This window comes from Chelonus insularis, unplaced genomic scaffold, assembly GCF_013357705.1.
Source record: "Chelonus insularis isolate UGA/USDA-ARS -01 unplaced genomic scaffold, ASM1335770v1 contig_35_pilon, whole genome shotgun sequence".
Classification (NCBI taxonomy): domain Eukaryota; kingdom Metazoa; phylum Arthropoda; class Insecta; order Hymenoptera; family Braconidae; genus Chelonus; species Chelonus insularis.
Genome location: NW_023276524.1, coordinates 1,333,591 through 1,351,325, shown reverse-complemented (window position 1 = coordinate 1,351,325; position 17,735 = coordinate 1,333,591). Strand labels below are relative to the sequence as shown.

General features: G+C 30.3%; 1 protein-coding gene across 2 annotated transcripts in view; it reads right to left on the bottom strand.

Annotated features, from left to right (window-relative positions):
- The window catches only part of LOC118067073 (protein grindelwald), a 35,279-nt gene that overhangs the window by 6,652 nt on the left and 10,892 nt on the right, over positions 1–17,735 (bottom strand). The gene's annotated exons all lie outside the window — the stretch shown is intronic.

The following is a 17,735-nucleotide window of genomic DNA, read 5'->3' as shown; positions in this document are numbered from 1 at the left end:
CTCTTTATTATGGTTATTATAACAATATGTTTTCTTGTAAAAAGAAAATAACTATAGAGTTTTTCAGACAATCTACTTGTACGGTTGTCAGAACGAAACGTTTGTCTCTTAGAGCTAAAAAATCACTACTACAGAGAAATGGATCATCATATGCCTGAAACATTGAGTCGAATCATATTGTAATCAATCCTTGTTCAATATATTGACATGCTCTGCAATCTGTAATTTATTTATTACTACCTCCTCATTATAGAAATAAATAATTATTAAAAAGAGTTAACATTAAACTCTTAAAGAGAAATTTTATTTTTGAATTGTCGTTGAGCCCTTGTAACGATATGTTGTTTAGCTCTGACAGCAAAACAGTAGCATAAATACAGAAATACACCGTAGCTATCCGAGTATTGTTACGATAGCGAAACGGAGTAACTAAACTTAGGTTAGCTGAGAGTGTTTCGTTCTGACAGCAAAACGTATGGTTATAATAGCAAAAATTTGTTTCAGTGTATGTTTGTTCAATGCGATTATAATTGACAAAAAAGTGATGAATAATAGAAGAGAAACACCTGTAAGAAAGTGTTCAACATATCTAGCACGAGAGCTACTGGAGAAGGTAGCTTTTCAGCAGTCTCAAGATAAAGTGGTGGTAAAAATCTCTAGAAAATCAAATGATAGAGACATCATTCATGTAGTCGAAAAAAAAGTTTGTTTACATATGACTAAAAGACAAAACATGTTTCCACTCATCAGTACTTGTTCCAGAACATGTGATGAAATTAGGTCGCGGAATATTATACTATTGTTCTACTTTTCAGACTGTGCAATAGGAGATGCAGCTGAGTTAATAATGGAATGTGTTGACACGTTAGTTATAATGCACAAATGCATAGTTTAAGAAAAAAAATAACAATAAATTGGAACAGAAACATCAATTGATAATGTTAGTGCTGATTGCAGTTTGTTTAACATCTTTATTGAAAAAAAGTGGCTACTAAATGTAATAAAAGTAAACATGGAGTTCTAGTTCTACACTTACGATTCCTCCCTGAGTAGCTAAATTTTATTTAAATGATCAATTACGTTGATATAATTGAAATTGATTTTATTTTCTACCCGTACTAGAATGATATATCATTCTAGTACAGAATGTATACAGAAATGAGCAAAAAGGCCATGATCAATCATGACTGTGTTAACATTGACTATCAAACGGTGTTATCATGCAGTTGTAGCATGATAGATATAGATTTTTTTTTCTTGTGACTTATGATGCAGATATAAATATTGTAACGAAATTCTATATCTACAATATTAATATCTGCTCCAAAATTCCGTATATCTTTAATCACAATACTAATTATTATTAACAATTAAACTTCACTTGTAGTGTGACAATTATTTATAAATAACATAAAGTAATATCAAAATCTAAGTACCTTATTAGCAAAATTTATTGGCAAAATAGTTTATCAGAATGCTCCATACAAAATGATACAATTTTTATGTTCACGCACACGTTATATTACAATATATAGAAAAATGAATCCAGGTTTGACACTGGATTCCGCGACATAAATTCGAGTCAGAACGCACTTTATAAAACACTCTCAAAATGCAAATCTTTATGATCGTAGTGCTGCTGAGTATTTGATCACGCAATTAAAATTAGTATGGATGCCAAACGCGACCTAGAGTGTAGACTTTACGTTCATGCCTAGCAAAATATATATATATATATATATAAAATCTCCTACCGTGCTTATTTGCCTTTTGGGTTGACTTTTATGTTAACCGTTTTACTTAATGACTTGAGTAGCGGCGGTGATCCCAGAAAAAGAAATAAAGATGCTGTCCAATCTTGCACTTCCTCCAAATAACGTGATTTATCGAAGTCACCAATCTTAATTCCCTTTTTGGAGCAGATTGACGGCAGGAAGACAGTCAATGTACCTTGTTCGGCGTCCCAGGACGAAGAGAGCGAAGATGGTGTCATGATAGCTTGACCATGGGTCAAGCGACACCTATGAATAATTAAAAATTGGGGTAACGCCCCCTAGATCGTTACGCGGGAGCCGTTTGAGCATTATTAAATAGTGCAAGGTTACCCTTGAGCACTACACACTTAAAAATATCTTTAAGAATATGACCTCTTGATATCATTTCATTTACGGCAGTAACTACCACCTATATATATCAAGGTTTCACGAAATAGTACTTTCAAGTTATTTGCCATCTAGCGGCAAATGGATAAACCAACTTACTAACACGGTTTTTCTTTTACACACACGTAGATATTAATAATTCCATACTTTGTGACTTTATAACAGAACATTTTCTAATAATGTTGAAATTATGTAATTAAAATTTTGTGAAGTATTAGAGACAAAAACTCTATTAATTGATAAATAACTAAATATTGAAACAAATGAAATGACGTCTAATCTGGACGAGTTTCAGTCATAAAGCGACAGTAAATAACATCATCAGGTTTTACTGTAAATACAGTCACAAACACTTGTCTAAAAAATATAGAAATTTTTTACAATACGATAGAAAAACTCACCTGATTCCAAAATAAGTTAGTAAGTTTGAAGTGATAATTATTAAATTTAATGAAACAACTCCCAAACCCGAAAAGCGTCGTGAAATTGATAGACGCGTTAAACTTAACACTTTACAACCCCGTAAGTTTCGAACCATGGCTCGTTAGTGCACTATGCTAACTCGATAACGAACGAGCTTCCTGCTAAGTTAACAACTTGGTGTTGACGTTAAGCATGACCTAATGCCTTATATCTAGCTTCATGTTGAGTCTTCTATCAACTATGAAACAACTAATAAATTCATTCATGTCTTATAAACAAGAGACTGGTGTTTTTTATTTGTTCATCAAACTCTAAAAATTGTCAACGAAATTTTTATGCGACCAAAAAGTACGGAAGGTGAGTAATTGCTATATTAATTAGTGACTATTTTTATCAAATTTCTGATTGAATAATTTGCTCGTAACTTTTTATGTCAAACCATCCTTTCAGACAAGAGCATTCTTTTTCTCGTCCAAAAATTACTCTTTGTCTTACTCTATATAAAGTAAGTGAAGAAAAAAGCGGAAAACTATTATTATTTTTTTTGTTGAATAAATCTTATAACAAATGCACTTATGGGTTTGCACTTATTCGAATTTTTCTATGAGTTGAGTAAGATAAATTTTCCTTTTTATAGAAAAAATGAAGGATATAAGCAAATCGTATTTTGACAGTTTATTATTATAGTTATTCATTTTCATAGTTCACATATAAATTAGTCATTGTTTATAATAGTAATGAAAGTTATCAATTTTTTCAGTATGCAATTTTTTTTATTTGTATTTGCAATAAAAATTTAAAAGCATCAATCCACTAAAGCATCAATTTTCTGACGACTGATAGTGTCAAGTTGCTAGAAAAAAGTGACATTTGATTCACAGGAAGTTATATTCCCCTTCATCCATCACTTGTTTCTTCTTGTGTACTATAATGATCTTCCTGGTTTCCCCGATAACGATACAAGAAAAGAAAATACATACAATCCCTGAGAGACATCATTTACAAACTAATGCGAATTTTATACAGACCACAAAGAATGCATTCAATTTTACACAGCAAAGATTAATCAGATGAATGTGACAAGTGCTGACAATTGAGAACTCTTTTGGAGCTGTACAGTTCTTTTTGTGACTTTTTATAATAGTTTTCTTTCATATTTTACTTTGAAAATATTTTTATTTTGCTACTTGCTATTTTTGTGTGGTTTAATGTAAAATATTGTGGACAATTTTTTTTTTTTTTTTTTTTTTTTTGTGGAAAAAGTGATATTTTCATCAGCAGCACATTAATATGCGATTCTCTTATTTTAGAGTCATATTAAAACTAAAGTTATTATAATATTTTTTGAATCGATGAAGAGTGATATAAATTCAAGAAAACATAAATATTGTAAAATAATAATGAACATCAAAAGAAATGATTACAATGAACGAAAAGTTTATTAAGTAACATAAGTAATTATGAGTGTGTAACAGGGGCACAACGTTACCGTTTTATTTTTAACACGCAATGCATTTAAGGGTTAAAATGATAGCAAGATTTTTATTATCGAGAAAGACGTCTGATGTGTTCTAATCTCAGTCGTGAACTTATATAAACAAATTAATCATGACTAACTGCAAGCATCAATATAACAAATTTAGTCGTTCGTCAATTAAAGACGTTCAAGCGTTTCTATGATTAAATTCAGTCAATTATCTCACATGACTTATATTGTAAAATAATCAAATGTCTCAATTTATATATTAAGGAGGTTTGAGCGTTTTTATGATCAAAACTACGTTACCATACTAGAAGAAATTATAGTTCAATAAAAATCACGTGATCTTTATAAAAGCCTATTCATAAGGATTTACTTCAATTGTTAATAATTAAAAAACTGTCTCGTAGAATGTTTTCAAAATTACTACACTATGTTTACAGACCTCTTTAAAATATACAATAGAGACATTTAATTATTTTACAATATAAGTCATGTGAGATAATTGACTTATTTAAAATTTTGTAATAGATTCAAGTGTCTTTTGGAGACTTGATTATCTTCGGTACTTAAATTATTCTTCTTATTTTAAATATGCAACTCCATTTAAGCACCAACCAACCAATTATGCTCAAGCTACTTATACGAAAAAATGAGTACGTAAGCACAATTAAGAATTGATTGAAATTAATAAAAAAGTATGGCTAAGTAGACCTATATAGAGGAGTCAAATTTGGTTCAATTACTCAGCTGTCTCATTTTGCAATGCAAAATATTATCGACTTAATTCAATTAACAGATATTGCTTACTAATGATTTTATACTAATTTAATCTTCTCTATGAAAATTTAAAAAAAAAACATAATGTTCGAAATAGTCCTTAATTTATGATTTAGAATTGGTAACTTTTTCGACTTCATGATTAGAGTTTTATGCTTCTATGATAGCTTAGTTAAAACGCTTCATTCTTTCTCAAAATATCTATAAATTCTACGCAGCATGTTTCGGTCTTCGATGTATTCAAAGATAAATCAGCAGGGAGAGATTTTCTTTGAAAATAGATTGTGTCCACCTTTTATGAGTTCGTATAAAAATTAATTAGTATACTAATTGAACGAAATTTAAGTTATTCTAAAATCAAAGTATTATATATATATATACATTTATAAATATGAAAATAGACTGATTTATTCTATAATAACTTTTTTCAACATGTTCCATAGATAATATTTTTATTACAAAATTTCCCAGACTTATCTTTAATTTTTCTCTACAGCTGCCATAAGAAATATCATTACTCAGACTTTCATATGTTGAATATATCTATGTGGGAAATAGTAAATAACCTTCTTGCCAATGAAATAATCTAGATAGTAAATATACACTTATTTAGTGATTATAAGCATAGTAAATTTTTATTAATATAAGCCGATTTTATTTTTAGAGAAATTCACTATTTGTAAAAAGTTTTTTATCACAAATGAAGCTCCAAGCTGGAAAATTCCACCCGTTGGTGACCACATGATTGCAGGCTGTGGAAGGCTTAAGTGCAAACATGGGACATCACCGCCATAAAAAAGTTTAGGCGCGCAGAAAAACGTGCACGGAGAAAAATGTTCAGTAGATTTTATTTAATTTTTTGTTATTTTTACATAAGTTTAATGTACGTATATGGACAGCATCACTGTTAAGTATTAACTACCAAAAAATTTATGTAATGTTCGAACGATGTTCGAGTTTACTTAATTATAAATAAAAACGACAGATATTAAGTTAAAATTCTGACATAAAATTTACATAACAACTGAACTAAAAATTAATTAAAGATATGTAAAAATAAAAACTCATCACAGCATAAAAGTTTGGTAAAAGCTACATAACAAAGAAACGATCAAATATACATAAGTAATATGCAAAAGTAACATTAGGAATATTATGTTAATGCTACTTATATATTTTTTTGATTTAATTTAATATGCAGTAAATTATTGGAATTTAATTATTGGGATAATTGCAACAAAATTACTGTAAAAAATACATCATGTTTAACATTTAATATTTTTTATTAAAAAATTTCAAATCACACAACGAGTCATTACAAATTTTTTCCATGTTTTTCAATGAATAAACATTGTTCAACATTTGGAAGATTATTATACAGTATGACATACAAATCGTCACTTTTTTCCACTCCATATGCAAAAAAGTGATCATTAAAACAAATAGGATGTAACTTATGAACTAAGAAATATGAGTTATTATTAGCCATGTACACACTATCGATAATTCCAAATACAGGAAAATTATTCATTTCAACTATAATTACTGTGTTTTCTGTATATTTAATTCCTGAAACAGTCAACCAAGATACCTTATTTATACAGTTTTTGGGAACTATGTTTGAAAAATATTTATTGTAAACGTCATTTGAAAGTTTTCTTTGAATTCCAATTTTTGTACTTTCAGATAAATTTAAATCATTAATCTATGAACAAAATTTTAGTTGATTTTTAACAGTTATCGTGTGGATAATATTCATTCTATTATATGAAAGATTTGCAGTAATTTTACCCTCTCTATGTTTTGATTCATATCACATTGAAGAGTAACGAACAGGCGGTCCAAGAGAAAGAATTATTCTGATGTAATGCGTTACGATGTTATAACCTGAATCTAAGTATTTTTTTTTTTTTAAAAAAAACCTTGATAACAAGCGGTGGAAGCAAGGGAATAGAAGTAACAGGAACACAGAAGAAAAAGAAAGTAAGCAGGTAAAGAGAAGAAAAAAATCAATAATAAAAAATAGAGACGCCAGGAAAAGGATCTACGCAAAGGTAGCTCAGGTAAAAACCATGTGGGGGACATAAAGCTTCAGAGCGCATGCTAGATAGACACAGGTGAATCCTGCATGGGGGGGGGGCACTAGAGCCAAAAGATGCGCCGGACACTGACCAAAAGGAGAAGGGAAAAATTGCGTAGATGATTGGAGAAAATTAGGGCTAGGCCTAAATAATTAAATTAATTAAAACTTTGGATTGGAGAACGCCAATCTAGAAGCTTCCAAGGGATGCGCGAAAAGCACCTTAAAAAGCGCAGACTTGGACACAAGAGACACTCTCTTCCAAATTTTTACCGGGCACGGTGCAAATCCGAACTCAGCTTGATATAATTTTTCAAATTCAGAATACTTTTAAATTAATTCTTGATTCAATTCTAAAATTCAAAAATAAATTTTTGGGCTTGAAATATACTCATTTGAGATTAAATAATCCTACGTGGATTTTCTTTCAAATAAATTGCATATTCAAATTCATTTTTATTTATCTCTTAACAAATATTATTAAAACAAAAATAGGGAGTGTAAGAAGAAAGAAGATCAGTCAACTAGAAGGCTTCAGCGAAGATTTCCAACGAGCCAACGACAACCTTTCACCAAGACAGCCATAAAACCATAAACTCATCTCAACAACGCCGAAAGACGCCGCACCAACGCCGAGAGCCGAGAATCGAAGCGTCAACCAAACCAAGCAACTGCAGCCTTCTACGCGTATACAACCTTCTGCTACCTAGCTACCTGTTAGCCAATACAAGCTGTAAAACAGTTTAGTGAGTAAAAAGATGACAGAAATTAAATAAAGAATTGACTATCATAAAAACAAATCTCTTTCTTTCTTTGAGAAAATTAAATGCACCATTGTGGTTTGTAAAGCACTAAGAACCTTTCCTATTTCTTTAATTCTCCATCTAAAGTATATATTCTGCGTGGTCTCCGCACCCATGGTGAGTAGAGGACGATTGGGTCTTGACTCGAAAAAGAGACTATTCAATTACTGAGACGTAACAACGAAGTGTCACTTTGGTGTTAAAGTTTCATCAAATCCAGTTACTGCTCCAGTTAATCCATTTGAAGATGTCATCTTTCACTATATCACTTGATCACTTAATAAACTATAATTCACTATAAATTATAATCACTAAATAAATTACAGCGCTTCAATAGTGTGTCCTGGCTCACTGCTTCAGGTCAACTAAAAATTCAAACTGTCGATCGATAAATGGAAGGAGTATTTTTCGTATTAGCACACCAATAACTTAGGTGATCAGTTGTTTTTATTTCATACTTAAGTAAAATCTACAGAACTCTGAAGTAAACAAAACCGATGACTAAATCGCTGTTTCTCAGTTGCGGACGAAAAGCAATAAACCGTCTCAGTTGCGGACGGGGTCTTTCCAGGTAATTTCCATGGTCTTTGGCATTGTCTCCTCCTACGAGTCTAAAAATCTAAAAGTGGGGAGGAGTAGGTGGGAAAAGTGATGCTGATTGGTTCGGAGAAAACTCTTTACTTGTAATAAATGCAAGTAAAGCTCCGAGCAAAAGCATCAATCGACTTTTTCTAATACCACCCCCAAAAAGTGTTTGAGGGCAGAATCAACTTGCCAAGTTCTTTAAATAATGTAGAAAAGTCTTACATTTTGATCGGCGTTCAAGTCATCTGTAGGGTGGCCCATATTTTTTTGCAGGCGGAGCTAATTTTAAATTCTTTTTTGGTACCTGAATATTCCCTAAATGACCCCGTCCGCAATTGAGACTATGATGGTCAAGACCCCGTCCGCAACTGAGAAATTTTATTGCCCCATTTTTGGGCCTTGTCCGCAATTGAGGTGCAGCCGACTGAATTCTAGGAAACCTGCGGTCATCATATGTTTATATTACTTTGCCTGTGAGTAAATCTGACTCTACAAGAAAGTAATTTCTACATAACAGATTCAATAAATGAACTTGAAAACTCTTTAACATTTCTGACGAGGAAATGTAGCATTGGTTCAGTGTCAAAATTTCACAAAACCAATGTAATAACGCGATAAAGAAGTGACATAAATCTACATGTAATTTTTAATTAGATCTACAATAGTTTGAACACAAACAACATGTAGTCTTTACTTAAAATTATGTAAAAATTACTTTAAAAAATCGACATAACTTTTTATGCAAAATCTACCACATGATTTTTCTCCGTGTGTGCGTGAAGAACCATGAGAACACTCATGCTTCCTATTTTTTATTTTTTGTGAGGAGAGATTGTAAAAGAAATGAATGAGGTTGTTCTTACCAAATTTCAAACAGGTACCAACATATTGGCATTTCAATTTCGTGATAATATAATATAATATTTAAAACAGATATTTTGATATTTAAACATTAATTTTTCATTTTCGTCGATATCATCTTTCCGTATCCATGTAATCAAATTATGATGCAAATCAAATACGAATTAGTCAATATGCATCTCTATGCTTGAAAACGTGCAGATATCGTAAAATTTCAAATTTCAGAAATCGATTCCCTTACAATGACTCCCAATTAGGACAAATGAAGATTTAAAATTTGACCTATCCGTTCTTATACACGAATCAAAAAGTGTACAATTCAACAGATTATGTTCATATTGAATTAATTTTTAGAATTCCATATATTATTATTATCTGCAAATACATTTTAAATGATTGTTTATGATCTTTGATATTTCTAAGTTTATAATAACTCATATTACTAATTAGTCTAAATAAGTTGAGAATTTTGTTGCAATTATTAGAAGCCGAGTTTTAGATTTTCAATTGGACATGCTACCTCTATCTCTTTTGAACACTCGCTGTCTTTTTCTAACAATGTGTAAGTTGTAACAACCACCACTAGGTGTCGGTTCTTTTTTATAGGCCATGAGTGACCAAAATATCTAATGAGTACGATGATTCAAAAATAGAGGCAGTAATGGGAGCTATTGATAAGCTTTGTCCTGCATGGACGAAAGCTGGAAGTCTAACGATTAACACCGATATGGGAGATCCATTTTTGGATCTACCGTTCACTATAGAGGAGCTTAATGTAGCAATCGCAAGTATGAAGAAAAAGTCATCTCCCGGCCTAGATGGTATAGATTACGTGGTTATAGGATTTCTACCAGACGAAATGCGTGAGCTGTTGTTGAGGTTGTATAATGAAATTTTTCTTAATGGTGCATTTCCCCTTGAATGGAAGCAATACGCAGTATTCTTTATTCCGAAAGCAGAAGGGAAAAAGTTTCGGCCTATATCACTAGCTCCGTGCTTACTAAAAGTAGTAGAAAAGATGATTAGTATGAGACTGAATTGGTGGTTGGAGTATAACAATTTACTTCCCCAACTTCAGTTTGGTTTCCGAAGGAGTAGATCCTGCTTAGATAATAGTGCATTACTCTACCTGGATATATTTAATGCATTCGAGGAAGATGAATGTGTTGGAGCAGTTTTTATGGACATACAAAGTGCATACGACAACGTGATTGCAGAAATTTTAATTGAACGACTAAAAAAACTTAACTTGCCCAGCAAGGTACTTAGGTTTATATATAATTTGGTCTCGGAAAGGTCTCTGACATTTCGATATGGGTCAATTGACTGTCAAAGGACAGTGTGTCGAGGTTTACCTCAAGGCAGCGTTCTTAGTCCAACTTTGTATAACTTATACATGTCTTCGATGGATAGGGTAATCAATCAGGAATGTAAGATGATTCAATTTGCTGACGATGTCGCGGTATACGCGACTGGATCTGATCCTACAACTTGTTTACAGAGTATTGAAGAAGCCACACAAAGTATTAATACCTTTTTGGATTCAAGTGGATTAGAATTAGCACCAGAAAAATGTAAACTGATAGTTTTTAGTAATAAAACAAAGATCAGATCTAGAAGATGGTCAATCAATATCTCGAATGAAGAAATAGAATCGGTAAACACAGTCAAGTTCTTGGGAATATTTCTTAATTCAGCACTTAACTGGGAACAACAGATCGAAGCAATAAGAAAGAAATGTATAAACCCGTTGGCGATTTTGAGTTATATTAGATCGACTTGGTTAGGAGCGGATCCACTTATTCTTATACGATTGTATATAGCTCTTGTGAGATCTAGAATAGAATATGGTGCTTTTATGTTTCATGCACTAAATAAGAGTCAGATAAAAAAACTGAATGTAATTCAGTATAAGGGATTACGACTGGCAATGGGATACATGAAATCTACCCCAGGGAATATAATTCTAGCTGAAACGAAAGTTGCACCATTACAAACTCGATTCCAATTTTTGTGTAGAAATTATCTCACTAGAGCAATTACAAATATAGATCACCCGGTAATAAAAGTCATTGAAAAAATTTTATTCAGGAGAGAACAACCTACTAAAGTTTTCAAAATGGAACTTCCATGGTTGGTCAGTTATTACGAGGAATTGGATTTATATAAATTCTTGATAGCAAGCTCAGACAAGCCTATTTGTTTCAGTAATTCATACGAATCGTTGCTTTACAGAGCAGTAGTCTCATTTGAAGAAGGGCAGAATGCTAAGAAGAGTCCTGAAGGGCGAAAGAACTTGGATACGATGGTTCGAAACTTAAGTAGCAAAGGCATATGTTTTTTTACTGATGGCTCCAAGGGAACTTGGAGGATCAGGAAAAAACACTCTGAGTTTGTCGGGTTTGCTGTAGTGCGTGTAACTGATATAAAAATTTACTATTGCAGAACAAAACTCTTGGCATCGATCTTTACAGCAGAAGCTATGGCCATTAGAAAGACCTTAGAGATTATAGAAGAAGAAGAGGGAAACTGTTTCTATATATTCTCAGACTCTAAAAGTGTGCTAGAGGCTTTGAGTAGGCCATCGTATTTTAAAAATCATGCACCGATTATTGGATTCATTAAGCAAAAACTTATATTGTTAGAAGAACAAGAGAAACAAGTACAATTTTGGTGGGTTCCGGCCCATTGCGGAATTAACTACAACGAAGTGGTAGACATCGCCGCAAAAGAGAGCTGTGTAAAGGGAATCGATTCTCAGTTCACTATACCTAGCTCCGACTTCAGAAGTAGATGGAAGGAAAAAATGAAAGTAGAGACAAGTCAATGGTGTAAAAATTTAGGTAGAGAGAAAGGTATTAAATACTTTCAGAATTATGCCTCAGAGGACGCGACCCCATGGTATCAGAGGATCAGACTCCGGAGAAAAGCTTTTGTAACTTTTAATAGGATGCGCTCAGGCCATCACTCTCTTAAAGAAAGTCTAATTAGATTTAATATTGTTGATTCAGATATATGTGAATGTGGTGAAGCCAGAGAAACTATTAATCATATTTTATGGCAGTGCAAAAGATTTGAGTGTGTAAGAAGTCAGTTTGTTAAAGAGCTTATCAAACAGGGATTTTTCCCACCTTTTTGTATAGAGTCATTTTTGCATAGTATGACACCAAATGCAATTTTTGTGATTGCGAAATTCTTAAACAGTATCGACTGTAATATATAATTAATATTAAGTATAAGAGTTATTGTGTTTTGTGTCACGGAAAGTATAAATAGCTTATAAGTTATTATATTTTTATTTTTATAAAATTTTCTATTTTTATAAAATTTCCAAAGAAAAGGAAAAACTAAAGTATTTCTGAAGCAAAGGGTAAAGCCAGAGGAAATATAGGTTATAGTCTAATATTATTGGAAGTGGTTCAGTAATTACATATCACTATTATAAGTAGTTATAAAGGTATAAAAGAAAATATTTTTGTTAAAAAACCTGTATAATATTGTAAATTGGCGGAATGGGCAATACAGCCTAGCGCCATCTATCTCCTTATTTACTCAATAAAAGAGTGACCAAAATAGTAATATCATTCCAAATTTCAGATGCTGGTGTGAATACTTCCTAAATAAACCAATGAGTATTTTTAAAATTTTTTACTGAGAACGTATAATCTATAAATATTATAATAACTATCTAAACATAAGTAAAATACAAAAGATTCTGGAATTATTAATCTTACAGGTAACTTTACAGGATAAACTTATGAGCATTACAATCAAATCTTTTTTTCTATTATGTTTTTCAAAATATTTTATAACACTTCATTTACTGATATGGTTGAGATAGTTATGACAGTAATTCACTTTATTTATATTCTAAATTATTAGCACAATAACATTCAGATATATCATCAATTTAAAATTAATAAGTTTTAATAATTATATGACATAAATTATAATTTTTCTAAAAAGAATTTCAAACATTACTTTTACTTATTCTTTATTGCATATTTTGCCTACTAAACTGATCATGCCAAAATATTCTAAGTTACGCTAAAAGAGAAGTTTTAAATTGCAATTCAACCAACCGCCAAGAAGTAATATTTCAGACAGAATCAGCTCTGTCCCTTAAAAACAAAACTTGTTTCGCAGATGAACAGATCCTTTTTATTTATTAAACAAGATAAAAAAATGCAAAACACATTCCAGCAATATGAACAATGAAGCTGTGTCATGTATTAATGGCGCAGGCGTCGATAATTGAGAAGTTAGGTCGTGATAGCAACTTGTGGCAAACAATAGTAATCGTCGTTAACTTTCCTTTAAGTCCTGTATTGTCGAGAACACATGGGACCTTCGTGTTAAGTTCATACTTGTTTTCGTATGACTTGCATAAGACAAGAAATATATACACTCAATTTTGTATACAATTTTCCAAAGAAACAGCGCTCATATTTATCTTTCTTGAGCAAATGAGACCAAGAGAAATTTAAAAAGCGATTCAGGAAGAGATAGAATCACAATAACTTTGAATAGGTGGTGAAGTTATTCTAATTAAAAGCAAAAATGGTTTATCTAATCGAGCTTTTGATAGAAAGGCAATGAATAGATTAATAATATTAATATGTCTTGATGACAATGTTGTCGATTATCAATAATTTTATCTCAATTCATTTACCATTCGTTAACATACAGAATCAATAGTATGACATCATATGCAAATTAAATGTCTTTTTTATGAAATAAAAATTACGCCTTCAGAATATAACAAACTTATTTTTTAAAACTTTCAAGAAAATTAACAAAAAAAGTTTTCTCTGGTGAGGTAAAAATCCGGAACTTTTTATTTAATTATCATTTTTTAATGAAAAATATTTGACAGATATTTTCAGATAGATTGATTTTCATTTAAAATGGTTGAAAAAAAATTTTATTGATCTCATGAATGTTTTAAAGGTTACAAAGAAAATGTTAAGTATCAACTTGTCTTTGTTCAAAAGTTAAATCTTCTGATTAATAAAATTTTAAAAATATAGTGAAAAGAATTATTTGGATTTTATTAATCGATAATATTTTTAAGAATTTTAATTTTTCTGTTTTTTATCTATAAAAAGTGGTAAAGAAATTAAATTTTATGGTAATAATTTCATTTTTTAAGTTTTTTTCCATCCTGAGAACATTTCTGACATCAAAAATTTTTATCTCAGTCCGTTTCTCATTCTGTGAATATAAGTGGGTTAACTAGTTTTATTTTATGAATCGTTAGCATTTCGATAACGCTAGCTACCTGAATCATAAGTATAATTCATTTTAGACAAGAGGTGAGATCATAAATCGTACCAATCAAAATTTCTATATTTTGTTTTATAAAACGAAAGGTAAAAAACAACTCTTTCTTAATCTTTAAATAAAACATTTCTCAGTATTTTTTAACGCATTCATTTTTAACTTTCCAGTGGGAAGTTATAGTAATGGGTCCGATTTTGCGAATCCTGCATTTTGACATCCACGTTTTGAGGTCCCCAGAGTCGAAGACGATCGTTTTCCAGTGGACCTCTGTGTGTGTGTATGTACGTATGTGCGTTCGAAATTATTTTTCGCCTCGATTATCTCGAGAACAAAAAATGATATCGACGTGGAACTAACTGCATTTGACACGTAATTGCGCAACTTAGAACTGATTAGGTTTTCAACAAAATCGGTACAGTAGTTTCTTATGCAGAATCAAAAAACTGGCAAAAATGGAAAACGACCTGAATTTTGCAATTTATAAATTATACCATTTTTTAGACAAAATTTCAAAATCTTTTAAAAAATATGAATATTAAATGATCAAAATACTTGTAAGAAAATATGATGACAATATTTCATCAAAAAAAACAATTTTAAAAAACAAAATCAGCAATGAAAGAATTTTAAACTCGTGTCAGGATTGAGAAAACTGCATTTAAGACGCTAATACTCAATAATGATTGTTGATAATATGGAATTGTGTTCATAATATTTGAACATTGTTAATGACAAATGATTATTAATCATGGTAATATTTAAATAAAAAGTTTTAAATTTGTTGTAAATAATGAAAAAAAGGATCTATGAGGTATATTCGAATTCTTCTAACGCATAATTTTTTCTTTTACTGAAATGAAGTAACTAACCATATCAAATGAATAAAAACACACTCATTTCGTTTATAACAATTCCATTTGTTATAGAGAATAGAAACGGGTTCTACTCGGGGTGTTTTTTCATTTTTTCCACTGGGAAGTTGGTCGTGTGGACCTTTCGGGTCGCACCCAGACCACTGCAGAGCACTGATATTTTTATTCGCTTAAAGGAAGAGAGTTTATTGAAACAAAAATGAACAGATAGTTGTTCGAATATTGTGAAATCTGTCTTAGAAAAGCACTTAAATATTATGGGTATCAAAAATTCGATATCATTCAATCAAACGAGATTCATTAATTAATAAATGTAGAATATTTATATAGAATGTATAAAAAATAATTAAATAAAGTGTCAATCTTTCAACAAGTTATAATGGCTTAGGTAAAATACAAAAAAAAATTAAATACATTTCATGGTCAATTAAAAAAAATTAATTCATTCATAATCTACTAAAGTTCACGAATGTTTCAATTGATAAACAAATTAAAATTTACTTTTAATAATATTAATGAAAATACACTGAGAAAAAATTCTTATAATTTTTATGATAAATTTAAGAAAAAATTACGGTGCTTTCTCGTAATGCGGACATAAGTGACAGGCAAAGGAAAAAGTACTATAAGCCCACGAAAAAAATACGCTGTGGCACCGTAAAAGTTACTTCCACGGCAAAAAGTAAAAATTTCGTTGTGGCACCGTAAAATTTCAGTCTACAGTACAAGTAAAAAATTCGGTGTGGTACCGTAAAATTTATGTTGCTTATTTTTTTTTTTTTATTAATAAATATTTTTATAAAAAAAAGATCAATAAAGTAGTCATAAAAAAGTTAGGAATGAAAATTGAATCAATAATGTCTAATAATTTTTTTGTTACATTTTTATCTTTTAATTAGAAATTTTTTTTCATACATTTTTTACAAACATAAATACGTCTAAAAAATCTTAATTACTATATCTTAATTATTAATCGTTTTTTATTTGGGGTTTCTACAATACTTGTTTGATGAAAATTATATATTTGGTTACTATCTAATACTTCAAACGAATAATTGTTACTACATACTAAATAACATTCTGTATGTTCGTCTAAAAATACTTCTAATAATTTTTTTACAATGAGATAAAATCTTAATTCATTTTCTATAATAATTTCTTTCAGGACATAAAAATTAGGGCCTTCTTCACCTGGAATAACAATGACAGAATCACTTTTCAATTCTTCACCTCCTATTTCTATTTTATTAGTTGTTTTAACTATATCGTCTGAATTTTTTATAAATTGAGGTAATAATGGGCAAATAGTTCTATATTCTATTAAATGATGTGCTGAGATTTTTTTTATTGATTTTATATCATAAAAATGTCTTTTAAAGATCGTTTCATTAAAAATCTGTAACTCTGACAAAGTTGATGCCTGATGGCAATAGTTTTACATACATTTACTCTACTTATTGAAGCACGAGAGATTATTTTACCTTCTCTATGTTTTGCTTCAAATCGCATTGTTGATATTTTCCACAAAGGTCCACACGACTGTAAAACTCGAGGATAGTGCACCAGAAGATGATGTTTTGGCTTCATTGAATCCAGAAAAAATTTAATTAATAAATTCAAATATTCTTTTATTTTGAAAGATAATACTAAATGCATATCATAATTAAGGTCATAACTAGTAAGAATATTAATGATTGCACGTAACAATAAAACTAATTCCCAAATTTCATCATTTTCTGGGACCAAATGTCCAATAATAAGAGGTAAAAATCTTATCAATACCAACATTTCTGATGCATGCAAGATAATTTGTTCTTCTTTTATTTGGCTTTCCATTATCTCTGGTGGTTTATTCCTCACTGGACCATAGTTAAAACTTTTTATAGAGTTATTCAATGTTGTTAGGGAAAATAATTTTTTTTTATGTAGTATTTGAAAATAAGACCCAAATCATACCTACAAAATCCTTCTAATGCATCATGAACTACATCGACATATATATTTTTCATAGGGTGAAAACCTCCAATACCTTTCAATAAACATTTGGATACAATACCCGTCTGCTTAGAATCATTTATGATCAAAGCTTCTTCATAATTAGATTCATTACGTAATTCACATTCATTTTCGATAAATATATTATTTATATTAGATTTATTTATTAAGCAAAATCGACAGAACTTTGAATGTACCAAACTTTCTGTAAATCCCAATACGTAATGAATTCCTAAATTATCTCCAAGAACTAAAGCGAGACGAAAAAATAAGATTTTTTCTTCACCTCGAACATTAATTTTAACACCTTCATTTTCTAAATGCTCTAATTCTTCTCGAATTTTTGAAAAGATGACAGGATTTTCAAAACATTTACGATCCAAAGTATTAAATAATACAAACAAAAAAATA